The sequence below is a fragment of the Alexandromys fortis genome, unplaced genomic scaffold, assembly GCF_014885135.2.
Source record: "Alexandromys fortis isolate MF-2015 unplaced genomic scaffold, M_Fortis_MF-2015_v1.1 scaffold_87, whole genome shotgun sequence".
NCBI lineage: Eukaryota > Metazoa > Chordata > Mammalia > Rodentia > Cricetidae > Alexandromys > Alexandromys fortis.
In genome coordinates this window covers 3,642,183-3,655,254 of record NW_026067971.1, presented here as the reverse complement: position 1 = coordinate 3,655,254, position 13,072 = coordinate 3,642,183, and the positions used below count along the sequence as shown (strand labels likewise).

Sequence of the window (13,072 nt, the reverse complement as noted above, 5' to 3'; positions counted from 1 at the left end):
CATGATAAAACCTTCCAATCTGCTTCCCAAAGAAGTTTAATCCTTTCTATTCTAACCAGCAGTTGAGAGCTCTGGTTTCTCACAGCCCTGCCAGTACTGGGTGTTATCAGTGCTTTTAATTTTAGCTGTTTTGTTTTGTAGGCATGAGATGGAGTTTCTTTGTGGCCTTAATTAGAATTTTTGACGATTTAGATTCGTTGAGTGTTTTTTCATAGACATATGAACTATTTATAAATCTCCTGTCAAATGTCTGCCCAAGTCTTACTCATTGGACACCATTGCTTGTTTTTTTCATTGGTGAATAGAAAATGTTTACACAACCAGGAATTTGCATGTATCAAATATATTTTCACATATATGTCAAGAATATTTTCTCCTAGTTTGCTTTCTACCTGATGGCTTTGGGTAAGTGAAAGCTTTTAATGCTGATGAGGTGTGTTTCTATCTTCTTTTTTTTCAAACTGAGTACATTTATTTGCCCAAAGAAATCTTACCTTACTTCAAAATCCAAAACTATTTTTTCCTTTAAGAGATACACATTATTTTACTAGCTTTAGAGATGTTTATCACTCATGTCTTGGTGTTTAACTTCTCTTGACTTAATATTTGTTTACAGTGTAAAAGCTGAAGTTCAGTTTCTCCTTATCGATATTGAATTATTGGGGATTGATTTTTGCCATCAAACTTAGGGAACAACTTTGGGATGCTGAATGATGGCAGAGTGCTTAGCATGCGTAGGGCTTTGATATTCAATTCCTAGCACAGAAAAGTGTGTGTGTGTGTGTGGGGGGGTGGAGAAATAGAAAAAAATACAATAATTTAAAAGGCAGCATATCAATTGCTATCTATTAAAAAGTTGTTTGGCTAGTCATCCATATTTTTATATGAGGCAGCCATAATTTATAAGTAGACCCAAGTGGAGTGTAAAAATTAGAAGTCAACTACTGATTCTTAAATTGAATTTAGATCAAAGAAGCAACTAAGAACTTGTGTGTGTGTGTGTGTGTGTGTGTGGAGGGACACGAGAGTGAAAACCAGAACCAGTTTTTCCATTTCCTAGCTTCCTTGTCAGACGAAGCAGTAGCCCAGAAACCACAAACCCAACTTGGTTCCTCGGGGTTTCGTGACGCTTGCAGCATCTGCCACCATGCCTGCTCTACACCTGCTGTGTTAGATCTTTTCTGTTAGCCTATGGCAGAGCCCCTTGTTCATGCCAGTGCGCCAGCTCCAAAGCACAGTGTAGAAGCATAAACTTCAGCACGACTTGGTTCATCAGATGGAAACCCACCATGAAGGTATTCCAGAAGATAGGATTGAGTTTGATTGTGTGGCTTGAGAAGCCCAAAGACGAGAACTGCTTTGCAGACATAAGGGGACAACTGCTTTGGTAAACATTTTAACAGTGAAAGTAGTCGAATGCTGTCCTACATAGATGATGCATATATATAGTTTTCATAATTTGAAAATATCCTACAGCAGAGTCAGGAAACTAGCTTAAAACATATAGTAAGTGAAATTTATATTAGTTTTCTATAGAGTTTTCTCAAACCAGAAGAAATGTACTCCATACCTTAATTTGTTAACACAAATTACCAGCATTTCCTTTTCTACTTTAAATTGTGATATAAACGTCAGTTTAGTGAGTTTGCTTTAGTGGATATTTATGCAGGATTTTTATGAAATAGGGAGACAGAGAAGAAATGGTGTTGGACAAATGACCTCTGTGATCCGGGCGCAGCTCCACTCCTTGCTTCTCTTCTGAGGTTATGAGCATCTCTTGTTTGTTTTGACATTCAGCGAGATGGCACGTCTCTCTCTTTCTTTGCTGTCCGCAAATAGCTGAGGTAGTTGAAAAGCGAGGGTGACTGCCTTCCCAATGGCTTTTCGATCTGTCCTCGGTGCTGTGCCAAGCTCGAGTCACATAGAGGAGGGGCTCCTTGGATTTGTGACGAGCCCCCCCCCCCCCGCTCTCCTCCCCGCCCTCCCCGCCCCAGCGCTGAATTCGCAGATCTCAGTTGCCACGGTCCTGTTTCTTCTTCCCATTTCGCCAGAAAACGAGGTAGCTGTAGCCACAGATAGAATTTTTCCTTTTCTCTTCCTTCCTCCTACCCCTCCCTAGACCTCTCTGGGCTTTGACGTCATGTGTGCTCCTTTCAGTTGCCATAGCAACCCCATTCCCCAAGCCCTCTGTCCGTCTCCTCTGGTAGGTTCCACAATGGTACAGGCAGCCTCCCGCTGCACAATGGTTTCCAGGCAGTGAGAGAGGGTGATTCAGCAAGCCACTCTTCTCTTTAATCCTTCCGTCTCTTTTTTTATTTTTATGGGGGTGGGTGGTGCTCCATATATTAAATCCTTACCTTTTTGTTTTTCTATTTTCATTTTTACAAATTTTCTTTCTCTTCCTCACTCTTCAATTCCTAGGGGTTTGAGTGAGCTAAAGATCCGTTCTTCTTGGAAATCACCTGTCTATTATTATTTTTAAACAATCTCCACACCTCCAAAGACCCTCCTCCTCATTCCAGCTTGGAATGTGGCTACTGAAAACCCAGTAGGGAGGATTTTTGGGGCACGCATCCCGACCAGGATCCTGGTTCCCAGGCACGGAATGGTAGGTGACTTCTTGCTCATTTTGGGTTCTATCCTGTTTTGGGAGGGTGGGTGATATCTGTCATCGCTCTTGTGGGATGGGAGAGAGGATGGGAAAGTAGGAAGCAATGCGGTTGGAGAGCCGGTTTAACAAAATATACTGTCTGTGAGCTAAGAGGACCCTGGCATTTTACTCTGGGCAACCTCTCCTCAGACCGAGGAGTGAAGAGAGCTAGAAGGTGGGACAGACCATGACGATTGTGACCCGCAAAGCAGAGTAAGGGAAATGCACACTTGGGGGGGTGGTGGATAGAAAGCTAGCTAGAGAGAGGGAGAGAGAGAGAGAGAGAGAGAGAGAGAGAGAAGGAGAGGCTTGTTTAGAAGTGTGGATCTCAGTTTGTGAAATACTATAGGTCTCATAAGATTTAAAAATGTCATTAATAGACATAAATTTTGTTTATAGACAGGTTTAACTTTAAATATTCTGAAATATATCATACAGTTTATATATATATACATACACACATTTATAATGAACTAATGATGTTGCACACACACACACACATACACACACACACAGATGATGTTCTTGTAGAAAGACCCCGAACTAAATTTGGGCTGCAGATAGGAACGCAGTACAGGGACTTGATCAGGGAAAAGAGCAAACACTGGCACCGCGTCCACATAGGTAAAGGTCCCTTTAAGAAAGTGATCTCCCAGTCACAGCAGGCAGCATTTTTCTATGGCAAGGTTCCCAGGTATTCTGTGCAGAGATACTGTGTCCCCTAGAAATGTCAGTGCGTTTTCTGAAGAAAAAAAAATAAATTGCTGTCATTGGAAAAGAGCTTGGTGATACAGTCATCAGAATTTAGGTGTTTGCTCCTTCAGCAGAATAACTGTGGTTTATCGGAAAGCCTTCCAGTAAATTGGGTTTTGGATATTTCAAGAAAATTATATCCATGTATTATATACTCCAACATTTAAATATAGAGCCAAGATGCTGCTTTGACTGCCTTATACAGATAACTTCCAAGGGCATTGCAAATCTGGCCACAGAAAAGAGCAGCTACTCCTAGGGCAGGAGGATCTGGAGCAGCCACAAGGTTGTTTACACGGTCTGTTTCTGCTGCAGAGCAATGTGTCTGTACGACAGCACTGGCGATAACTTTCACGAACACAGGCTAAGTCATATGGGACAGACCACAGTTGGCAGGGAAGGAGGGCGGGTGGTCGATGCGCCAGGCGTTACCTGTGCGGTTTTTCCCTCTCTCCCAGTGCTATGATTGTCAAGCCTGCAAGGTCTTGCAGAATGCTGATCAACATATTTAAAATGGTTGCAGTAATGGCCAGTTCTCTCCGAGAGGCTTCAGTAGACACCTGTCCTCAGTGAGCATGTATGTTTTAGTACAGCCAGCCATGCTCATGAATGAATTCACGAGCTTCCAACTCCACTTTGCAACCATTGGGTTTTAGGGCTAGGTAGTTTGATGGAGCAGTCTTGTATGCGGTTCCTTTCTTTTCTTTTTAAAAACCTTAATCTTACCCTCAATATTGACACAAAGTATTGGATTAGCTCGTTGTTTGTCTACAAACACCAAAAGGGATCGTCTCTCCCCTACAATAGGACTGGAAAAGCAGATCAGAAAGGTGGAATGACCTTAAGTCTGAGTTTCCAGCTTCCTTACTGGCCTCTCCTTCCCTACTGGCCTCTCTTTCCCTCCTGTCCTAAGTAGCTTTCATCTGTGGGGCTCTGGTTTTTGCAAAATCTTTGCAATTGTAATGAGAGAAATTCCAGGTGACAGGGAAGCCAAAAGTACCTAGGGAGTGGCAAATTCAGCTGCCTCCAGCTGCCTGCTTGCTGTCCCCCTAAAAAAAAAAACAGCATCTGCTGGGAGAGGTGTGCCTTTGCATGCGGGAAGGGGTTGATTCTGAACAGCTCCCACAGGGACTGACTATGTTCTCACTGTGACTGTCTGGCGCAACTGCAGCTAGTACTCCGGTTTCTAGTGTGTGGTGGAGATGTTGCAAGGTTAAGAGGAGAGTTGATCAGGGGTGCTATAAAATGCAGTTATTTTAAATTCGTGACAAAACTCTTTCACTGTATGCTAAGGAATATCAGAAAGCAAACGATGTTCGCCTGATTTAAGTGTTCAAAGGCACATACATATCCTGAAAGTTATATTAGATTCTCATGTAACTGGATCTATCTCTTTGGAATACAAGGTTTTCCATCCTGATGATAAAAGATAAAGACCAATTGAGGTTTCCTTGTTTGTTAGACTCAGGGTCAGGCATTTTTTTTTCCCTCCTTGTTCTAGAGCTGACTTCCGGTCATATTTGTAGCTAGAGGATGGATGTGGAGTGGAATTGTGAGTAAATCTTTGGCTGCTCATTGGAAAAGTGGGCTGCACGAGGAGCAAACACATCTCCACACAGAGGGTCTCATCCTGTTCCTCCTGCTTCCTCTGAGAGTCTTTTGGAAGCTTCTGCTTGCCATCGTGGCAGTCTTGCATGGAGAGACGCAGAAGGGTCCAGTACCAAGAAAGGGATGCTGTGCTCTATGAGCTGCGGGCTTGCCTCCCGCCACCCATGCTTCTGTTATGGCATCTTCCTCAGAGCATGGAGGAGGCGTGGGGGAGGTGGGCCCTCAGACTCCAGGGAGAGAAGCTTTCTCAGTCAAGAGGAACAGAATCCATTGGCTTCTTTAGCATACTGAGATTATTTATTGCATTACATAACCCTGAGTGGAGACACTGTGCAGCTAATTCTGATAAGATGGCTTGCTGCATATTGCTTGAAGGGAACTGTCTTTTAGAACGGAGCCCGTGTTTTCAGACATACATGTTCAGAAATACATGTTCAGGCATACATGTTCAGACATACATGTCCAGACATACTGTCTTTCCCCCAATGTTTTTACGCTGCAGTTTCAGTATTTTGAGCAGAATTTTCTCTTGTTTTGAGTATATTTCAACCCCATGAACAAATTAAGGTGAAGAAAGGAAACTTAAAGAATCTATATGTCTTGAGGACCATTGTTTTCCCTATGTTTAATGTAGAAAAAAATTTGTTGTTTTAAAAAATAGAGACTCTTAGCCAGGTGGTGGTGGCACATGCACGCCTTTAATCCCAGCATAAGGGAGGCAGAGGCAGGCAGATCTCTGTGAGTTCATGGCCAGCCTGGTCTACAAGAGCTAGTTCCAGGACAGGCCCCCAAACTACAGAGAAACCTTGTCAAGCGAAAACAAAAACAAACTAAAGAAAACAAAAGAAGTAGAGAATCTTGGTAAAAATGAGTAGAGATACTGGGTAACACTGCAAAACCCATGAATGAAACCTTTATGTTTGAAAGCTGGCTCCAAACACTCCTATTTTCAGTAAAAGGTTTGTAGTTTAAATGACATTTTGGACACCCAGCAAGCTACTCTGGCTTTTCTCGCAGTTCCTATCCTCAGCGTCTACAAGCTACAAGATCCATAGACTTAAGAGATCAGTGCTGGTGGGAATGGAAACCCAAGTGTTGCATAGAAAGATAAATGGTGGGAGGCTCCTCCTGCAGAGGTACTCCAGTCGCAGCTGCTCAGACACCCGAGAGCTGTGCAGAGTGAAGGCGCAGCCATGGCGCAGGGCACCCAGCATTGCCCAGCAGCCTGCACAGGGAGAGACAGGAGTCTACCGATTCCTCACCCCACCCCTCCTTCTTTAATATGAGGAACGAGACAAAACATAAGCAACTGAGACTTAGAGACTCTCAAAATCCATGTCAGTGGGTTTTCCTCACAGAAATTAAACCGAGTCCTGGTTTGTGGCTAGTGGCCTTCCTGGATGTACCAGATGCTTTCTGAGTGTGAGACTTGGAGTCATTGCTGTCATTCTATATAGAAATACGACCTGAAACCCCAGAGTGTAAAGGGAGGTCCCCAGGTGGTGTGGGACAATTCTGTATTCTGTCAATTATATTTTAAATAAATGCTGATTGGCCAGTAGCCATGCAGGAAGTATAGGCAGGACAACCAGACAGGAAGTAGAGGCGGGTCAATGAGAACAGGAGAATCTGGGAAGGAGGAAGCCTGTTCCTCCCCCAGTCCTGCTCAGACATGGAAGAAGGAAGATATGACCTGCCCTGCCGAAAAAGGTATTGAACCATGCGGCTAATATATACTAGAATAATGGGCTAATATAAGTTAAAAGAGTTAATAAGAAGCCTGAGCTAATGGGCCAATCAGTTTATCATTAATATATACCTTTGTGTGATTTCTTTGGGGCTATACCAGCTGTGGGAACTGGGCAGGACAGAAACCCCAACAAGCAAGTCCTCATGTTACAGAAAGAAACCTCAGTCTACACCCAGGTCTACTTACTTGGCTATGCTTATTCCCTGTCTGTGGGAGGAGACGTTGCCTTCAGGTCTGTCTTGCTCAGCCTAGCACACAGAAGGCACACAGCAGGCACACAGTAAGTTTCCATTGGATGAGAGCTTGCTGTGGTAGAAGAGAGTGAGGTGATAACACATTTCAACCATTGGAGTCGATGCTTGTGTGGGGAGTTGAGTTCAGTAGTGAGAGTGGGATAGTTTGATGGTCAGTGCAGTAGGACCAGTGAGGAAGATACTGCACTCTAACATGGTGACATGTGGCACACGAGACACCCTGGGATGTTGGAAGTGGATGAGTGGGTAGTGGTGGGAAAGGTATTCCTAGTAACCACTGGAAGACCCTGGTTGGGATAAGACTCTTACCTGACTAGAAAGGAGGATTATTTCCGGACTTGACAAGATGGAAATTAAGCTCGTGGTTTGGCAATAGGTAGAAAACTGAAAACTGGCATAGGCCTTGAGACTCTGCTCTAAACTAATACGGCAATAAGGGAAAGAGTGGGTCTGTGGTAAAATCGGATGACGACAGCAGCCTCTTTTGCCTTCAGACCAACATCTCCTTTCTGTTGGTAACCGGGTAGCCATTGTTCTGGTGAACTCTACTGTAAAAGAAGATTGTGTTCCAGTGGAAGCTGAACTGATGGATCTCAGAACTAAGTCTACAGCTAGAAAAGCAAAGATCCTGCTCATTCAAATCATTATTAATTTTTTTGCTCAGATTTTAAAAACATCTAGCTGTTTTTCTATGAAGGACACCAAAGTTCCTTTATTTGCAACAAATTCTAACAAAAGTTATTACCTCACATGTCTGATGTCATCTCCCTGATCCTTGCCACATGGGAAAATTCCTTTATTGTATTTGATGTTGGTATTTTGGTTTTAACAGTGCAAGTGAAATTAAATGTGAAATCTTAAAATCAAATTGATGCATTATTTTGCCCCAATTTTAGGATAGTGTGAGAACACCACCGGCAGGACCATCTCAGATCTTGGTTATGGCAACTCATGCAAGACGCTGTTGAATCAGACCGCTTTCCTATCGATGAGAAACCACACAAGCAGTGGTGAGTGGAAACTCTGCAAGTATTCCTTAGTAGAACATTGACAGTCAATGTGAACAGCTTACCTATCTCGTATTGTCTCATATATGGATCTGGAGAAATTCTGCTCTGAATGGTGTCAACCTGGATAAAAATCAGTAGGAAAGAGCATGCGCCTTAGTTGATGGTGTGGTCATTCCAACACTACTTATAATTCTGGGGATTTTTAAGATATCCCGTCATTCCGTCTCCACAAGTCATCCCGTCTCCACAGGCTGGCTCCAGTTAAAAACACCATGTTCTAGAGCAACAGCTGGGTAACATTATTTTAAGTGGTGTTGTTAGTTTACAGCATGTTTCTATACTGATTCAACTCCTTCAGTGGAAAAATTAGTTCTGAGCTAAATTATAATGCCTCATTCCTTTCAGAACTACACACACACACACACACACACACAAATGCACATACACCACATGCACACCACACACACATACTACACATCTACCCAAACCTGCACCACACATAACCATCCATGCACCCAGGCTCCTCCCCCCCGACTCATGAAAAACAATGTTGAAGATACACCTAGTTGCTCTACCTACTTAGAATAATTTGGAAATGTATTACTTTATAAGAATATCAGCACACCCAAATAGAACGTCTTTTCAAGTCAAATCTTGATGTTTGACAGCCACCAACGGCAGTGGTTAATAAACTACAGTTGAGAAGAACAAGTTCTAGTCCATCAAATAAGATCTGTGAGACACAGCATGCAATGACGGCGCCTCTAAGACTCCAAAAGGAAGCTGTTGGTGCTGGCGAGCAATATCTCACTTTCATTTGCATGACAGCTTCTTACTAGCAAGGCTGTCCTGTGGCTAAATGTGGTGCTTATAGCTGCAGAAATCTGAGGAAATGAGTTCTATAGTGATTCATATTATGGTTTTTACAACCTGCAACCATTACCCTAAAGATGCAGATCCAGGAGTCCCCACTATAGTGTGCTTTATACAAATGTGTTCTGTGTTTGGTATGGAGAGAGAATTACATATAATAGCCAGTAACCAACCATTTATGAGCTACAGCAATAACAGCTTTGTATGGTTGACTCTATATGTTGTTCTATGTTATTCCCAGGGAGTAGACGATATACTCTAACCACAGGCTAAACACTTATCTACTAAGCTAACTCTTAATGGCAATCTGTTATGTAGATATCCTACTGGCTTTTGGACTAGATGAGCTTCTCTATCTTAAAGGAATGTGTGCCCTACATGAAATGCTATCAGCAGGACAGATGCACTCTATAGTTTGTGGACTAGTGACGTGTAATCCGGCAGGTAGACACGGGGAAGCAAAGACATTCCGAAGAGAAGAATCTCACAGATATGGAAAAAATTAGCCAAGAAGACTTCACACAAGGGACATTTTAGTGGACACCAAGAGATTAGCCAGAGGGAGGAAAGCACAATCAACACACCGTGGGAACCCCATCGGCTGGGAGAGCGATTGCTTGGGAGCATTCTTGTTCAGCACTGGGATAGAGGGTACAGGAGACACATGAGGGATCTCTTAGACAAAGTCAAGGCATGTAAATTCTACACTAAAATGAAGAGCTGTTGGAGATCTTCACTAGGAGAGTGACACAGTTGTCTTATTGTAAAGATGTGGATGTTTTACCCATTCAGGAATATATTAAATAAGGGGAAGGTAAAGATAATTACATATCATAGTTCATAGACTCCCAGCATGTACCACATACTCCAGATCATCTGCTTTTCCTTCTGGGACACATGTGGCCACCCAGCCACCTTTTCTGTCACTCAGCCCCTCGCCGTTCTTTGTAGAATTTACATCTAAATATGTCCACCATACATATTTCAGTTTGTCTACACTTCAGTTCCACAAGCTTGTCTTTACAGTATTTACATCTTTAATCCTCTGGTCATAAACCTTGAGTTCACGCAGATAGTATATTTACATAAGTCGTTGCGTAGCATTTTATTATAGAAATATACCAAAAATTTGCTTATCCCTTTACTGTTTGATGGGCATTCATATTTTATCTAGTTTCTATCACATGCATCTAGAATTAAAACAAAGAGGAGGGATTGCTAAGTTTTGAGGTCTGTGTGCCTTTAATTTTAATACATAATTTAAAAATATTTTTGAGTCGGACACATCAATTGTACCCATGGCGATGGCGTGGGGGAAACTCAGCGTTTTGCCTTGTACTTCATTTGCAGGCTCTTTCGTTTCTCTAATCAGGTGAATGTGTAATTATACTCATATAAGTATCAATTTGCATTTTGCTGATTACTAATGAGGAATATCATTTCATTTTTTAAATGCGGCCAATTGATAGTCCTCTTTTGTGAAGTGCCTGTTTTTGAGCCTTTTTGAGATGTATCTTTCCAAATGCTATCGTTTTTGAATTCTTACTGTGTCACAGACCCTACACGGAGCACTTTGCAAACATTCATCTTCAATCATCTCTGTGACTTACAGACAAGGGGACGCAGAGTTTAGGAGGCTAAATTACCCGTCGACAGATATTCAGGGAAGAAGCCGCGGACTTAACGTTCAACTTGAAGTCTTTCTGACCTGAAAGTTCTTTAGTTTTTCAGAGTTTGTTTAGAGGCTGGCGAGGCTGAGGTCAGAGGGAACACTAAAAAGCGCTGCTGCAAGAATGAAAAGTAATGTGAATGCATGGGGAAGGGTGGGCGGACCTGGAAAGGAATGCAGCGGTGGGAGAAGGTGATGGGGTGGAAAAACGTCTCCACTTGCTATATCTGTGGGTTCGGCAGTCAATGCGAGTCATACGTGTGTCTTTATAGTGGTGTTGTAGGACCTCTGAGACCGTGCTTTATGATTCTAACACTTAGTAAGAAATTATTTAAGGCCTGAGAGGTTATAAAGTTCAGGGTTAAAAGAGACCATGGTGTTTATTCAGGTCAACTCTTCGCTTTCTAAAAGATGTGACAGTAGCTGCTAACAGGGAGCAAGTGGCTTTGTCAAGATCATGTGTCACCAAGTGTCATATTAAGAACAGATGCTAGGACTGCGAAACCAAAATGCAGAGAAATACCAAATAACAGTTGCCTGGTTTTGAAATTAATATGGGAACCACCCCGCTTTAGTCCTTAAACCTTTCTCAGGTAGTCCCTTGGGTCCAAGTCTATCCTCACTACCACAGAGGCTCTGTTCGTCATCTTTATCAGACTTAAGAAACCTTAATGCTGTCACGTCTTTCTGCTGATGATCATGCCAATAAAACCACACATTTTTATTTTAGTTTGCAGGCATTGCAGTATAACCTGCCTGCACAAGGACTCGTCGATATACGCTGTTCTTCATGCAGCGATTTCCCTTCTCCTTAAAAACTGCCACATCCTTGCCATCTTAGAGAATCTGGACACCTACCATGGCCGGTGACTCCAAGGCGCCGCAATCCACCTCCACAATCAGGGGTTTCCCTCTCTGATTTATTGCATCGTGTCAGTTCTGGCCTTTCCCTCTCCCTGTTCCTTGCAGAAGGTTCCAACTTGTAATACTTAATGTTTTCTTGTCTATTTTTTTTTTTTTTGCTTCTCAATAATGCCTAAGTGATATGCAGCCATTAAGAAATGCACCAACTAAGAAATACAGAGAAAGGGGAAATAGTCTTATTTAGGGAAGAACCCTATAATGCTTACCCAATACCAAGTGGTCAGCCCCCTGAGATCACACACATACAAGTTAAACTATGCAGACTGTGCAGGCTGTAGTTACATACTTAGGAATACATACGTATGTATGCATGTGGGGGGCATGACAACATCATGAATTTGAGAGAGAGCAAAGGGGTACATGGGAGGGGTTGAAGGGAAGGAGGGAAAAGGGAAATGATGCCACGCCCACCTCGGCCAGCAAGGATGACGCGACACCGGAGCTCTTCCTGCTAGCAGTTTATTCAGGACTTTGTCTCTCTTTCTCTCCCCCGCTCCCAGCCCTTAAAAAGTCACGGGCCGCCAACCCCGGATTGCCAGGTGGGCACTGCCCATAGGTTCACGCATATGCAAGCAGCTGACAATCATTGCTTGATCAGGCCTTAGCCAATATTAGGAGCTGATTATCAGGTGTGGCTCCACGCAGCTCTCTACAAAATGATGCAACTACATTTTAATTTCGAAAACAAAAAGTCATTAAAAAAGAATCCTGCTTCAGAGTTTGAGTCTTGATCTTGTGCCCAGCTGGCGATATGCTGGGCAAAACCCACTTGTGATGATTGGAAGCAGCAGGAGCCTGCAAATTCCAGTTAGCTGGAAGAGATGCACAATGCTTTATTATGAAATATGCTTGGCATTGGATGACTTTGGCCAACAGGAGGCTAATGGAAGTTTCCCGAGTCCATGCAAGGTGACATGAGCCAAGCTATGACGCCTGCAAGTTTGGCTGTAGTTTGTGTGCTTTCGATATCTGTTGGTTTCAGCTTGATATTAGTTTGCTGAAGGGAGCATTGTAGTGAAGGAGCATCTATACTTGGCTTTGATGGTTGCTTGGTTGCTTTCTCTTCACTTTGACCACAACATGTGTCTGAACTAATTTAAAGGAAAAGGGCTCTCAGGGAATTTTGGTCCATCATGATTGGAAGGGATGTGGGAAAAGCTTCAGTCCACACTGGCAGAACTTGAGGTTGAGCTCTTCCTATGGCATTTAAATCAGGAAGAAGACAGTGGGCCTGTACTAGTGACCTACCTCCTGAAGTCCCCACCAGTTGGGGACCAGGTGTTCCAACCCATGACCTTGCAAAGGACTCTACATTCAAACCATGTTATCATCCTTTCAAACACTTGCTACACTAAGGAAACACAGCATAGCCTTCTTCTACAGCTCAACTGAGATGCAGCATCCTTGGTTTTTCTAAAACTGACTTCAGAATATGCATTTTCATAAGACTCAGGTGAATTTTATGTACATTAAAAATGAAGAGGTACTGTGTGTGTCAGCTCTAGATCTCTTCTGCTGTCTTCTCTTAGAAACAGTCTTCTTTATCTTTTGCATTTGGCATTCTGTCTCAGCTCCCCTTTC

General features: G+C 42.9%; 1 protein-coding gene across 5 annotated transcripts in view; it reads left to right on the top strand.

Moving 5' to 3' along the window:
* Positions 1-2,014: 2,014 nt before the first annotated feature.
* The window catches only part of Mapk10 (mitogen-activated protein kinase 10), a 261,644-nt gene continuing 250,586 nt past the window's right edge, over positions 2,015-13,072 (top strand). For 4 of the 5 annotated variants that reach the window (XM_050155829.1, XM_050155827.1, XM_050155832.1 and 1 more), the window contains exons 1-2: positions 2,261-2,608; positions 7,912-8,025. The gene's annotated coding sequence lies outside the window, so the exon portion shown is untranslated. Of the gene's footprint in view, positions 2,060-2,260; positions 2,609-7,911; positions 8,026-13,072 lie in introns of those variants that run through there. The other variant, XM_050155828.1, reaches the window with a different exon arrangement.